This window comes from Falco peregrinus, chromosome 9 (genome assembly GCF_023634155.1).
Source record: "Falco peregrinus isolate bFalPer1 chromosome 9, bFalPer1.pri, whole genome shotgun sequence".
NCBI lineage: Eukaryota > Metazoa > Chordata > Aves > Falconiformes > Falconidae > Falco > Falco peregrinus.
Genome location: NC_073729.1, coordinates 19,183,469 through 19,198,968, shown reverse-complemented (window position 1 = coordinate 19,198,968; position 15,500 = coordinate 19,183,469). Strand labels below are relative to the sequence as shown.

The window sequence follows — 15,500 nt, the reverse complement described above, 5'->3', positions numbered from 1 at the left end:
TCTTGCAGAGTAGCTGCGTGTGCATGGGCAGCTCAGGCAGCTCTGTGGGATGCAACCTATCAGGCATCAGTTATTCCTGCAGTCAGGCCAGATTATGTTGTCAGCCTTGCCAAGTTTGCAAAGCCTTGGAATTGGAATTGGAAAGTGAGCTGTTTTTTCATGCAATCTTTCCGAGCGAGGCAGGCATATACTGTATGCTGCCAACAAGGCTTGTCTAGAGATGCTGCCAAAAGTACATGTGGTTGCCTAAAGCAGTAATGACCTTACCAAAGAAAATGTTACCACTGCCAGTTAACAATTGTCATCATTCTCGGGAAAAGCAATGTCGTTTGCTGTGGAGAGGTTTGAAGGGTTTTATGAACATCCTTCGTAAGGATTACTTCAGTTGATGCTGCATGTTTGGTATAGAAAGAAATGTATATAGGAAGCCAATAACTAAACAGAAAATGCAGTGGATCTTCCTACCTTCTGCCAGCACCATAACTGACTCTGAAAGTAGGCCCATTATTAGAGTGGTCAGAAATTTTCCAGCGGGATGTTTTTTCTGTTAGAAACCTCACTGGTTTCCTTCCTGCCCAGCTCCTTGGCAGTCTGCCTGGCAGGCTGGTGGCAGCCGAGAGCTGAGGAGCCCTCAGAGCACTGGCCACAGGTTGAGTTCCTTGACAGGTCAGGCAGCTCTTGCTCTCCAGCTCCTTAGCTCATAGGCAGACTGAGTGCTGGCTGCCTTGCAGTTGCATCCTGCGGGGAGACCCAAGCCCCTCTGGAATTGTTAGGTTTGCCCAGTTCATAATGCATATCCAATTTTGTATTTATTTCAGAAATCTTACCTGAATGGGAAATTCTGGCTTCTGATTAACTCTGTTGAGTATTTGTGCTACTTTTTGGATGTCTTTTACCCTGCTGGACACCGGGCTGATGGCTCTATCCTGGCCCTTCCAAAAAGCAGCCTGTGGTTGGGAAGTTTCCTAGAGTAGTGAGGTGTTGAATCCTGAGAGGGAGGCCGCATGCACAAAACAAAAACCCAAGGTGCTTGTCAGGCAGGTGAGCAGGGAAAAAAGAACATCTCTGCAGCTTTGTAAATAACCTGGTTTCTTCTTCCCACCTTGGGCTTTACTGTACTCAGCCCAGCTTCTAAAATCAATATGAAATCACAGTAGCATACAAATAAAACTCATTCTAAAATCCTACGAAAGTAAGCCATTCTCTCTTTTCCCTGTTTTTTTCTGCACATGTGGGGATTATGGTGCTTTTTCCTCTGCTCCATGCTGGATAGCCTGTTGGGTTTTTTTTTAATTGAGATGCTTTCTAATTGCTTTCAGACTGCACTGTCTTCTGTCCATGCATTTCTGATGCTGCAAGTCAGCCCCATCTCATGCAGACCTATGTTGGCCTGCGCCAAGCCTGCCAGATGACTTCAGCAGCCTTAGAAGTTTATTGTAGCTGTGTTGACCACCACTGGAACCACATGTGGCTAGTGGCTTCATGGCCAGAGCCTGGCTAGTCAGGAGTGAGAAGACCTCTTGAGAATAATAGTAGATTGAACTGTCCCCTTTAAAAGCTCTGAATTTTCAGGCCAGGGTGCAGAAAAACATACTGCATAGAAGGCATCTCTATAATTTCAGTCTTGGTAAGTTACTTTAGGTTAAGGGAAACTTCAAATAAGGAGGAAAATATAAAGTTGTTGGTCTTAAACTGCCTGTTTGGCCATAATAATTTGTGTGTAGCTACCTCCACCAGTCATTTGTTTTCATTCTCTTGAATCATCTTTCTGTACTTCATTGTAGGTTGCACTGGACCAACCTCTTTGAGGTCTCAGTCTGGCAGGAGCACAAATATTTTAAAAAGTAAAGAAGTTTGTCTTTCTGTTTGTCTGATCCCCCAAAATCCTTTCAAAAAGAACAATCTGTGAGTAGAACTCCAGCATCAGGGAGAGGGAATTGATGTTCACATATGAAGAACCAAGAGGACTTAAGTGAAGTTGAATTAATAGGAAAGCAAAGAGGCATGGCTGCACAACTCTGAGCCCATTGGTAGCTCTGGTTTTTGGGCTCACTAATCTTAATCAAATACCATACCTAGTGCAAAGTTGTTTATTTTGCACTTTGTGTTTGCACACTGTGAAAAAAACAAGTTTTCGTGAGGCCAGATTCTGTGACTTTGTACCATTAGTTCCCACAGTTGTACAGCTGAAGCTGCTAAACAGCTTGTATCAGAAATGTAGATTAAGCTTTCTATTTTTTGTTGCGTTCTTTTCAGTACTGTCAGTAGATGATGTTACTGCAGCTACTTGTTTTGTACACTGAAGATAATAAATGAGTGAAATCAGGAGTGCAGTTATCTCTCCAATTGCTCCCAAACAATGCTATTCACATGGTTCACTGGAGTTCTTTTGGAATGCAGGCTGCAACTCTATTCTGTTTTAAAATCCACACTAGATCCTATAACAGCTGGTGTAAGGGAAATTTCTGCCACTTTTTTCTGACCAGTACTTAGCTGTAAAGGAAACTAAAGAGGATATATTAAAATGGAGCAAAAACTGACATTAGGGGAAAAAACCCTGAACCTGAGGACTGTTAGGTTAAACAACTGGCTTTGAAAAGTTTGTGAAACCTGGAAATGAAGATAGTCCTGCCCAGTGTGCTAGAAATTAACATCCAACCTGCCTTTCATTTGCTCCAAGATGTATTTTTATGTGTCTTACTGTGTTGACCGCTGGGCACATTATTTAGCATAGCCAGTGGGATAAATATGGCTATCAGCACTTTATACAGAAGGTAGTTTACTCTTTCGTGGCTTCAGAGGGGAGATGGTTGAGGCTGTGTGTGAGATGCCAGACTTGTGGCATGATAGGTGAGGGCACTGATTCACCTAATGTGACTTGGCAAGGCTGAGCAGCCCATTTCTTTTATTCTTTCCTGAGCTGTGCTAAATCAGCTGCAAACTCTGTGTTGCTCTTTTGTGCCTTTATGCTCTCTCTCTGCAATATACTTGTTATGTGCATTGCAATCGCAGTTTGTTTTCTACTGAAAAAAGTCTCAGTCACAAACAAGGACAGTAATGCTGACCTATTCTGCATTTGCTGGTGCTTCAGTTCCTAGGCTCCTGTATAAATCAATTGGCATTGAATACTGATTCGAAATGTCGCAGAGAGAGGGATGGCTGTTAGAGCTGCAGGCTTGGTAAAACCTGATCTTGGGAAGATCTGTGAGCTATATTGATTCAGTTGAAGGAACTGTAGTTGTTCAGTACATCTCAAGAGCTGACAACCTACTCTCTGTCCTGCTTAGCTTTCTGTTGTCTGTGAGCTTTGTGTGTCACACTGCGATGTGGAGTGCTAAGAAAATCCTAACACTGTAGGATCTGAAAGGTCTTTATTGTACTTTGCTTCAACATGAAGCCAAACACAGAATTCAGGTTCTGAAACAATGCCTAATTGAGGGTTTCATATGCTATAAAGGGCTTTTAAAACCTTAGCTGAGCTTCTGAACATATCCCGCAGCGAAGTGTATAAGGTATGAAAACGTACACACTTGCAGTTAGGTATGCAGGACACCCCAATGAACAGAGCCAGTTTAAACTGTCATAAACTGTGTGTGTTATCCATGCCAAACACCTTAACAACTAAAGAGCTGAGGTGGGTAAGCTGTAGAATCCTGCAGGAATGGGTTGATGTAGTTGTCTCTGGAGCTTGGCAGATAGAGGAGCTTTCTGATTTGGCCTCCAGTGTGTGAATCATTTGGGATACCAACAGACTGAAATTCTGGGAATTTTCTGTGTTGGTTATATCTGGTTCTGATACTTTCCTCCAGGTGAAAGCATTGAAGCAGGAGGAGAGGAGGCAGAATTAGAGAGAAAGCACTTGGGTATCTTAAGCAAAACATTTTAAACATTTCCACAATTAATGCAGCTGCTTACTGTATGACCGAGCCATGACACACTTGGAACCCAGAAATGGCCTTATTTGCTGCACGGACAGTAAACCATCTGCTATTTGGTGTCAAATAGGCCACCTAAGGAAGTGTTTTCCAAATACAGAGCGTCACTTGTGCAATACTTTGGCAAACAAATTAGACCCTGAGGGGAGAACAAGTTGATTGCCTCTATAATGATACACCTGACTGCCTGAAGGCTAGGAGCTTTTTGGTGTCATCAGAGAGTACATCTGTCTTTGTTGCTGCAAAGAAGTGTCTCTGCTGTGCAATAAGATTTTTTTGAGTTTCTCAGAGATCATAGTCTGTGTTGTGTCAGAGGTCAGACAATGCGTTTTTGGACAATGAAGAGTGAGCAGACGCGTGGCACTCCCTCTCTGCTCTGTTTCTGCTCTGGGTTTTTTCCCATTGCTTATGTCAGGCTGGCTGAGCTTGGGAGCACTCCACAATGTGAGATCATGTCCCAGAGCAGCAGAGCATGTTTGCTGGGATTGTTTGCGATGCTGTGACTTGAGAAGGGCCATCCAGAGGTAAATGAAGTCTCTTTCTCCCTTCTTCACTTTTTCCCAAGTGGGATATAAAGCTTTTGTCTCATTTTTAATGGTGTGTCAAGGCAAGAAAGCTCTCTTGGTGATACTTACGTTAAGGAGTATTTGTCTTCTCCCCATAGAGCACAAATCAAGGTCAATATTATTTTACAGCTGGGTGGACTAGTCTACCTTAGTTTAGTTGACTTGGCCAGGATAGTGGTCCATCCAGCTTTAGAGCTAGGAATAAGACACCATTGACTGCCCTTGTCGTAAGTCTTTTTGGTTCTCATGTGCATACAGCATTTACTGTAGGAAAGGTAGCATGATCTAATATCTATGAACAGGCAGAAAGGTTGGATCTTGCTTCCTTGTGTAGCTGATTATCCATCTTTGGTAGGCTGAGCTTCTTCCTCTTCCAGCTGCCCTATTTAAAAAATGATAAATTATGTTTGACTGTTGTTGATACTGTTGGTCTTTAGAACATTCTAAAAGCAGTTCTGGGCTTGTCCATCAGTGCCCATGGATCCGGCCAAATCAGACCTTTCTGAGCTGTCCATGTTGCAGATGTGCCAAGTTTTACATGTTGTCGGAGTTTGCTGGTGCATTATTTTATTCCAAGCGTCAGTGAGTATAAAAGAATTTACATCAGCAGAAGCACACAGACTGTACCCATCTGACTCTGTCAGTGAAAATCCAGTAAAACACTAGGGAAGTTCCAGAGCTGATGTAGGATTTGTCAGCTGCCAATAGTAAAATTTGGGGCTTGCCAATTTGATGGAAATTCACAGCTCTTCATCTGGAAAAGTTGTGGACACTGCAAGAAGCCAACTACGATCACACAGGGGCCACCTCGTAAGAAAAGAGAAAGCTTCATCCTGTTTTCCATGTGCAGGAGTCTAGAAGGCTTGCTTCAGATTTGCTGCTTCTCTGGAGGAGTCTGTTTTGTGATGTGATGGTAAACAAACTTGGGCTTGCTCAGTTTCTTCCTCGTCGCATGAAATCCTTCAGAAAGACTGCTGCTTACTCTGCTTTCGGATGCATGGCTGATTTTTTCTACAAGGTTTAAAAGTGACCTGAAATTTTTCTGCTTCCAACAGGAGTTCTCCTATTACATCTGTCACCTCACATGATCCAGGGCCCATGGATAAGTGTGCAAGCCTGATTTTTCAGTAGGGTCAAGCAGGAGAAATGGTCTTGTGCCTGCTCTCCTGTGCCATATTAGCTGGGCAGGAGGAGGAGGGAGCTGAGCTATCTACTTGGGTTTTCTCTATGTGGAGTACTTCCAGGAATGCCTGCTCTGAGACGTTATTTATTATGAAAGGATGAAAACTATATCAGATGCTGCCAGAAGAAAAGATTGTAGCCCTTTCATGCTATTTTTGAGTGCTATTTGCTCAAATGCTATATTCTTCCAATATATGAGCTATTGATTTAAATTGTCAGTGGCTAGAGCACTTGATATTTTTTCTTATGAGTATAATCCAAATTTACTCTGGCTAACATGGAAACCAGAGAGGGCTCTAAATTAATATTTCCTGTTAGTGTCAAAATCCTGTCTAAACATCCTTGGATTCAATGGTGATCAAGTTTGCTTCTTGGCCTATTACGCTCTTAGATTCAAATACTCATGCTCAGACCAGACTGAATAGAGCAGTGGCCTTACGACTTTATTTTATCTTTCATACTTTGTAAAATCAAGTCTGTCCTGAGATACCTCAGAGACCTTCCATTGACTTCCACTGAGAGAAAAATAATCTCCAAGTAGTTTGCGCATCTACTTTCCTACAGTGCTGCTTTCAAGAGCCTTCTGGTGCAGTTTGTCTAAGAGCCTTGCAGTGGTTGATGCAAATAAAGAGCCCCTGTGCTACAGCTATTTCTAAACCCCTAGTGGCCATCCAATGAAGACTGCCTCCTCATCACATACTCTAAATTTCATGTTTTGAGAAAGAATTACTTTGATCTTACTTAGTGCCTTTTCACTTGAGGATCTCTAGGTGGATCATTAGAAATAATTAGAGCCTTCAGCTCTTTCCATCATGGTTAGCTGCTTTCTTCCCCTGTATTCAGAAAATGCCTTGCACAACTAAATGTTCATTCTGAAATTACTTGAAACAGAGTGATTTGGTCACATGGGTCAAATTTATACAACAAAATCAATTCATATTAAAGAAATTACTAACATTCCAGTTGTTAATGTGAGTTGTCTCCAGAAAGTCTTGTGCATGGGCATCCAACTGGCAGAAAAGGAAGGAAAATCAGGAATAACCTGCAGAGCCTGCTGCTGAGACCTGTGTTTGCTTGAGCTGCATCCTCAACATCACTGAGAAGTATCACTGCTTTCAGAGCTGGTTAAGGCTTTTCTGGACAAATCTTTTCTCCAGATGGATGTTTCCAGACTCTCACTGGTCTGTCAGGAGTCTTTTTTTCCTCTCTACTCTTTTTAACCACAGGTTTATGGAATTTTATTAAGTGCCATAACTACATCATTGTCTGTCTTTTAGATTTATCTTTGGCCTAGTCTTTCCCAATTCAAATTTAATATATTTATGTCTGAATTCTTCTATTTTATAGCCATATCCCATTGTTACCATGCCACATCAGGAACAGAACTTGATACACTTAGTCCAGTGGGCTGTGTCTTTGAAAAAGTCTGCAATAAAATAAGTTCTGGGATCTCTTGTCTGAAATTCTGATATTTCTATTCTGTCTATAGCTGCCTCAGCAGTCAGAATAGGTATGTAGGAATAATAAAAGTAGACCCTGATTCAGGCATTTGCCTTGAGAAAGCATAATGCTGTAATCATACATTCATGTTTAACAGTACTTAAATCCACTCAGAGTATCCCTGAAGTCAACAGGGTGATTACAGAAAGAGGTGTCAGTGAGCATATTCCAGTCCCACCCCCATGCAATAGTCCCATTGATTTTCTTTTTTTTTTCTTTTTTTTTTTTTTTTGCCCCGGATAGCTGTTTTGATGCTGATTATAAATATAGGGAAACAGAAAGAAGCCTTCCATTGAGCTGTGCCATTATGGTGTTGTGTGTTTAGAGTGGACGTAAAAGCATGCCCCTCTTTGTTTTAAAGAGAAAAAAAAAAGCTATTTGCTGTTGATGAAAGATTAGTTTGGTAGATTTATTAGAAGAATGAGAAGGCTATAAACAGAGAAGATCAGCTTCTTGCACCAGTCTTAAGGAGAGAAGCTGTTACCATGTATTTTTGCTTGTTTCAGACTTTAACCAGTTAATGTCAGACTTAATTGTGATTTTGAGATACTCATTCATAAGGAAGATGGAGTGAATGGCCCTGTTTCAAAAGCCAATAAGCTAAATCAACATGTATCTATTGACTAAAATTAACTGTTCATTGGTGATGCTGTTCCTGATCTTAGGCAGGATTATGTATTTGTTGTGCCCATAGTAAATAGTTGCAATATATTGAGTATCTTCCACAGTTTTGCAAATTGAGAGCATACATCATTTAACAGGAGGACTCAATAGCTTTAACGCTTGGAGTGAGCAACTTTGACCTTCCTGCTCTTTATGGTGACATCTCAGCACATGTTACGGTAGTAACATCTAGCCAGAGAAAAACAGAAACATGTAGAAACTACTCACTTTTTAACAGTCAGAGCCCATGCTAGTGGGGCTACGTATGTGCTCCTGGTATCCTGACTGAAGGACTGAAGAGACATCCAGGATGAAGTGTCCACACATGCTGTGGGCATCACAGCATTGGATAGGTGAAGTGAATTAAGACCAAGTCAAGTTTAAGTCAATAGTAGTTATGTTTGGGCTCTTGGTAATATTCCTGCCTTTGCCAGGCATCGTCTATTAAGGTATTTTTAAGTCTTACAATGTTTTTAACTGTTTATTTCTTTGTAGTTCAAAGCTTGCAGAATTGGAATGTGAGGGATGACCTTGGCAGTAGTGAAGGGAATTAATTGCAGACCCTGAGGATCGAATTCATCCAAGTGTAACTGCTGAGACTGGCAATGCAGTCTCCTCTGAATTAGATCTTTTTTTCCCCCCTCTTTTATGTTGTTTGTATAAACAAACACCGCTCAGTTTTGTTTTTTAACTCTGGGTATCTCACACCTGTGACAGACTAGCCTTTCTTCCATATTACTGGCTGTAAGCAATTTGCAGTGTTATTGGAGTGTTTCCAAAGTAGCCCCTATCTTCTGATCTTTCTGTATTGGAGCAGGGGTGTGGTACAAACATGGATTATTTAAATTATCTACAAAATTGCAAGGAGATGAATCTCACTGTGTATGAAATTGAACAGCACAATGCAGACTTCATGGAGAATAAAGTGACGGCCTTTCTATGCCAGCCTTAGCACAGAGGGAAAGAGCATTACAGGTAAAAAAAGAGCATACACAGTGAAACAAAAATTGATGCTTAATGGCTGTGTGTGAAGCCATGTGCCAAAAGCCAGGCTGTTACACTGTCTGGAAATCTTGCCACTGCTTATGTGCTGGTTTCCATGGACGACAGTTAAGGATGGTCTGAGAAGTCTCAGATGGCACAGACGCAGGGGGGACGGGTCACCAGAAAGGTTACCAGTTTCCTGTGGTCCTGGGCAGCCTGCTCTAGCTGACTGATTTTGAGCAAGGGGTTTGGACTAAGCCATCTCCAGGAGTGCCGTTCAACCTCAGCTGCTTATGCTTATGCTTTGGTGGATCTTAATTACATTATTTGTCCCTTAAAGTTGTTTTACATGTGTCAGCCTGGTACCTTCCAAATCATCGATAGGTATCAATCCATCGCTTCTTAGAACTGGCTGTTCGGGTAGACAGCAGGCAATAGCTGATCCTTACCACCTACTTAGAGAAGTAATAAGGCGCTTGACAGTCTTGTTGCAAAACATTCATTTGGAAAACACTATTTTCTGCTTTCATAGGCATTTCGCAGTAGACCTCAGTGCTTGCTGGAAAACCCCCGAAAAACTGTCTTTGACCGAGGCCATTTCTGGCAAATGTCCCCTATTAGTAAAAATGTTTGAAAACTAGATGGATGATCTTGTTTAGCAACGAAGAGATGACAGCCATTCTGTGTGCGCTACCACGCTGCAATTACTATAACTACAGCTACAGTAATTACTGTAACTAGTGTAAAGATGTCCATGTTAAGTTCTTGGCTTCTGCTCTTAAGTTTCCATCTGTTCAGATAAAAAAGAAGGCGCAAGAAAATGACAGCCTGGCAACTTAGCTGCCTGGATTCTCAGGGCTGCCACGAACAGAAATCTTTAGTGCCTGTAGGCACCCTGTGTTGTGTATTGTTTATTGTTTGCTGTTTCATGATGAGAAGACTAGGCAGCAAGCTAGCATCAAAAACAAAGGAAAAATAATCCAGGGAAACTTGAAACAAAACTGTTACAGCACATGTTACTAAGGAGGTATTATAGAAACACAGAAATGAGTAAGATGAGGACTCCTGGCTTTTTCCATCTTTCAGACAGTGACTGCCCATTGAAACAGTAGAGGACTGACTGAGAGCCTAAATTTCTCTGCCCGACCCTTGCTGGTTTGCCATCATTTAATATGAGCCTGTCTCTGGTTTTTCCTAGGCGTAGATCCTTAAAGACAGTACCGTGATACCAGTGTAGTGCTCTTGTAACTAATGCAAGTAAAAAGCAGTAACTGTGGATGAAAGGCTCTGACCATATTGCAAAGAATGATGGTGGTAACAAGCCAACAAGTTTCTTCTTTTTCAGCAATTGTTGTTTCCAGTTGAAGTTAATATTATTTCCTATTGGACCAAATTACAGACCTTCACTTGCAGAACTTGCCTGTTTCCTGAGGAAGGAGTTAGGTGGTGCCTTAACAAAGGCCACACTAAAGAAAGAAAGAATTGTGAGCTTTTGCTGTGCAGCAGCCAGGGCTGACAGGTTGTTGGGGTTTTTGCTCTTACTGTTCCTGACATCTTTGTAACAGAGAGTGAAGAGCTAAGCTCTTCTGAAGAGTAAATGTTTCTGGGTATAATTCATGATAATAGCAACAATCATTCTTTCTCATGGATCTTGTGGAGATTAGAAACTAAGCCTCCCCTGGGGTAATCCTAGGTTGGTATGTCTCTGCTTTGTTTCTTTGTTAAAGGAGACCCTGGCAGTTTGCGCTTTCTTGTCCTATATATACGAGTGCATGTACTGCCGTGACCTGGTGGTCACTTACGGAGCTAAACTGTACTGTTTTCATCGTGCTTTTTACAGTAAATGCTGACCTGACTGTTTTAAAAGCATGTCTGCTCTGCAAGACAAATCCTATTCAAATGAGTTACATGTCTGAGCTGATTCAGCTCTAGTTCGTGGATTCTTCTGGGGCTAAACAACCTTTTGTTGATACCATGCATGCTGGCCTAACGTGTTTGCATAGAGAGGAAAGAGACTGAGCTGTGTTTTGCTCCTACTGCTTATCAGTGTAAATCTGGAGTGATGCTGCTAAAAGGGATAGTTTCAGTCTGGAGTCAAACTACTGGGAACTTGAGTTCCATTGAAGAATTTGTATCTGAAGTTCTTTCTTCCATGAATTAGAAAGTGTATCATGATGGTTAGAGAATAGAGGGGGGAGGCAGAAGCTGTAAGTTTTTGTTCCTAGGTTTGCTGGAAAACTCTACTACTGTAAGGAATTCACTTAGCCATTCCTCACTTCTTCGGCTTCCTTCAGAAATACAAAAGGTCCTTCCAGAGAAACATGGGGTTCTTCTGAGATGGCTGCTTCAGAATTGGTAGGTTTTTTCAGTAGGAAAGGGTGAGTTGTCTGTGATGCAGTACTAGGAGAAGATAGTTAAGCTAGTTGAGAGAAATAGAAGCACATTAGCATGAAATTATAAGAGGACTAATATAACCTGCTCAGAACATATCTTGTAATTATATTGCTTCCAGCATCCAGACTGCGTGATTAAGAGTTACCTCTGTGCAGCACTGCACTGTGCCAGGTAGTCAGTGCTCAGTTCCCTGTTGTGGCTGCCAAATTCTTGGGAAGTATCTCTGAAGAGTTGGTGTATTAGAACATCACAGAAACATATGTTCCTTAAATGACTTTCCATCTGGGTATCTCATTCCTCCTTATGCAAGAAGTTACGATAGTTTAATTAACTCATTTTGGAACCTCTTTTAGTCTGTGAAAATCTGTTTTGAGACACTCGGTATACTTAAGGGTAAGTGGCCAATCTCACTTAACCTGCCTGTACCTGTAGAAAGGGCATCTGCCGCAGTGCAGTGATATGTTACCATTTTGGCTATGTACAGCTTTATTCACACAGTCAGGGCTCAGAGGTACCTGCTGTGAAGAAGGACAAATGAAAACTAGTTTACTTCTGAAACACAATTTCTCCTTCTGTTTTCTTTGAGGTAAAAACTCTGGGAAGAAAGGTATCTGTTTCCCATGTTTCGTATACATTTTATTGATTACTCTTCTTTGGTTTGAAATGCAGAGCACTGGGTGCTGATAGAAAGTTTTAGTCAAGTAACAGGTAATGAAATGTAGAGCGGATGAAGATTTTGAATAATAATATTTTTCTCAACAAGCTGAAAAAGAGTAATTGTGCACATTGTGCTTGGCATTAGAGCTGATGTATGTTTAACTGCCATTTTTAACATGTCATTCATTGATGCTTCTGTGGTTTTAATCTGCTTTCTGGCAGCACAATTTCAATGGGGCTGAAAAGAAAAATATCCTTGTAATTTGCTATTAGAAGCAAAAAATATTTTTTTGTCATGCTAGTCATTAGCTGAGTGGGCAGCTGGAGCTTGGAATTCCTCCGTGTTCCTGTAGTAACCACAGTGCTGCACACTCTGCAATGGTCAAAATGAAGCAGGTTGGACCTGTTGCAAAAACAGGTTTTAGCCATGTATAAGAAAACTGCATTCACTTACCACTACCCCACCCCCACCCCATCATTAGAATGTTTATCTAATCTATTAATATAAGGCTATTTAAGTGTACCTTTTTAGAGGGAGAGAGATGGGGTAACAGATAGCCTTGATATGGAGAGTTGTATAACAGCTGGGTTTTTTCATCTACCTCCTGGCCTGTACTGCAGATGTCACAGGTATAGGCAAACATCGCTGGTGTCTTACTCAGTCATTTGCAAACTCAGCATAAAATCTGCAACTTTGTAGTTCAGAGTACATGAGATGTAAAACTTTGGTAGTATGACAAGTTGCTTTGTAGGAAGTTGTTGCTTGTGCAGCTGCCCATGCTGCTGGCCTCTTAGTAGTGCTAATAGTATTGGTAACGGCATGCATGATGGTGTCAGGTTTTGAAGGTTAATGCTGTTACATCTCTCATTTGTAAGATGGAGATTGTCATTTGTCGAGATTCCTCCTACTTCTGGTGTAGAAATGCATGTGTTCTGAGGGATGGCTGATGTTACCTGCTAGATTCTGCAATGCATATGTGGATAACATTGTCTTTCTGGAGAAACGGGGAGAGCAGTTGAGTTAGCTTCATGAGCTGACAGTGTTTGAAAAACTTGAGACCAGACCTGCCAAAGTCATCATATTTTGTCAGCTACGGCTATTGTCCGCAGCACATAAATTCATTATAATAGGAAGTTTACAACCCTGGCCTTAGATCTATAGATCTTTGCCTGAGAGAAAGCAGCATCGTTTTTATAGTTCGGTAGAGGTGTCAGGAATTACTAATACCCAAGGTGGCAAAATCTTCTTAGCTTAACTTTATATGCGTCCTGTCTGCATTGTTCTTGGTTCAGCCAAGCTGTTACCTGCTGAAAAAATCTCCTGCACATATATATTGAGGTATTGAAGAAATATCATTATTTGAAATTCACTGAAAGTTCATACACTGTAACAGAAAGCAAGAGGCCGTTTAGCAGCAGTGGTAGCATTTCTAAGTAACTGTGCTGAAAGCAGAGTTAATAGCCAGCATTTGTGCAATCTGCTGAGAAGTACTACAGCTCCAAATGTTGAAATTTAATGCATGCATACTCTAATTCTAGGATGTTTGGAAACTGAAAGAATTTGAGCTTGACCAATTAAGTCCACCTATCAGAACCGCAAAGTTAAGCAATTATGTCTGCCATTTGTAGTGCTGTTTAGGTTCATTGATGTGACCATAAAAATCACGGTGATAGAAGCATTAAAAAGGTTTGAATTTGGGAGATTTCACAATATTAAAGACAAAATGGAGGAGTGAGGGGATTTCTAGTCTGACATAGAAGGACTGACTTAATCACAACAGATTTTTTCTTTAAATTTGGGACACTTCAGTTGCTTATATTTCTCATATCTGTATGTTTACATGGTTCTATTTATTTAATTGTCTATGACAAAATACAAGCATATAACGCATTATGCTTCCCGGTTAAAAACAGAAACCTGTTCATTCACCACTGGTACCAAACATCTTTGGATGAAACCAAACCCACTCTCCATTTCTGCACAGCAACTCTTCAGTATTTTAAGACAAGAACTGAGGAACAAAACAGAAGCTTCTTGAAAATATAGGTGAAATACGTTCATTGAGCAGGTTGCCATTAGGACAAATGGATGGTCTCTTGCAAAATGATAAAGAAATGCCACACTGGCATCTTATAACAGTGACATTACTACTTCTTCTGATCTTTCATTAACGGAAGATCTTATGTGCCTTACCTGGCAGTGTCTTAGAGAGACTACTGCCTGTTCATTCCCAAATGCTGCACCCTGTGGGCTTGACTGGCTTTTATTCAAGAAGACGGACCCTTAGATTTTAGCTGTTTTGTGAAACCCTCTGTGATTGTAATAACAGCAGCCAGAACCTGGATTGTATAGCTACACTATTGGGTGGAGTAGGTACCCGATTTTAGTGCACACATGACATTATTGCACCTAAGAGAGCTCCAAAATCAGTTATTTTCATTGCATGTATTGGTGTGTCCCTCATGTTTTCATGCTAAATTAGTTTCTGGAACTTCTCAGAGTCCAGGAATGCAAAATGCCAAGAGATTACTTAGATTTTCATTAAGAAGATACTGACGTCAGCAGCAGGTGAGATTGACAGTACAAGAAGGCTATACTCACGGTAGTGAGGCACAGCCTAGCAGTGTAACACCAGTCAAGTCACTTGAAAAACAGAAGTTTCATCAGCTTTTTCTTAGTCCTGAAAATGAAAGAATCATCTTTTAAGCTTGAAATGTTTAGCCTCTAGATAGCACTATTTTGTGTTTGAAAATTTCTCTTTTGAAATAGTAAGTTTGGCTTGTGCTGTAAGGTAAACAGGAGATACTTCCCTGTTTCTTGTGAAAACCCTTTGCTTTGGTGAGGATTGCCTTTGTTTAGCTGAACAAACTTTTGCAGTTATAATTAACTGAACAGTTTTCAGTGTTCCAGAACTGCACAAAAATATTTATCTTTCTGGCTCTTTCTTCACACAGTTGTAGCTCGGGAGCTCCAGGCAGTTTTCATAAGCATGGCAATGCTTTGCCTTCAGGATTTTACAACTGGGCCCTGAAAATTAGTTCTATGATTGAATCTGGCAGATTGGTTTTGGCTTGAGAGCCAGCATATGTTTTTTAACATATGCATGCTGGCAAATCAGATTGAAGTCATAACTAAGAGGCCTGTTATCTCAATCCTACTAGTGCTTTGGGAATTAGGTATAATGGGCAAAAAAATGATGGAGGAGGAGCCTCAGCACTGGACGGTGAAGAGCGGCACTGACCGCAGCAAAATCTGCTTGCAGATAGCAGTGGGGTTTTTTTAGTTTGCCAGCATAGCTGAACTGTAAGAGTTAACCTCTTGGTTTTTCTGCCCACAGGATCAAGGCTAATCCAAGAATAGCAGACAACCCATTCTTGCTGTCTGCCAGTGTTTATCTCTGCCTATCACACAGCATGCTGTTACAGGCCTCTTTCTTTAATGCCATTTGTATGCTCCAAAATGCACCAGTGTTTGCAGCAGGAACTGTCACGCGTGGCAAGGTTTCCTCAGTCAGCCTCCTTGGGGGGTGGGTCCTGGGCACCAGGCTTCGATGTGTCAGGTTGGTTCAGGGGGCAACAAAACATGCCAGCTTTTTCTTGTTTTCTGTTAGCCAGTGAT

At 41.2% G+C, this 15,500-nt stretch overlaps 1 protein-coding gene across 6 annotated transcripts in view; it reads left to right on the top strand.

The window, feature by feature from the left end:
- The window catches only part of ABTB2 (ankyrin repeat and BTB domain containing 2), a 156,325-nt gene that overhangs the window by 108,947 nt on the left and 31,878 nt on the right, over positions 1-15,500 (top strand). The gene's annotated exons all lie outside the window — the stretch shown is intronic.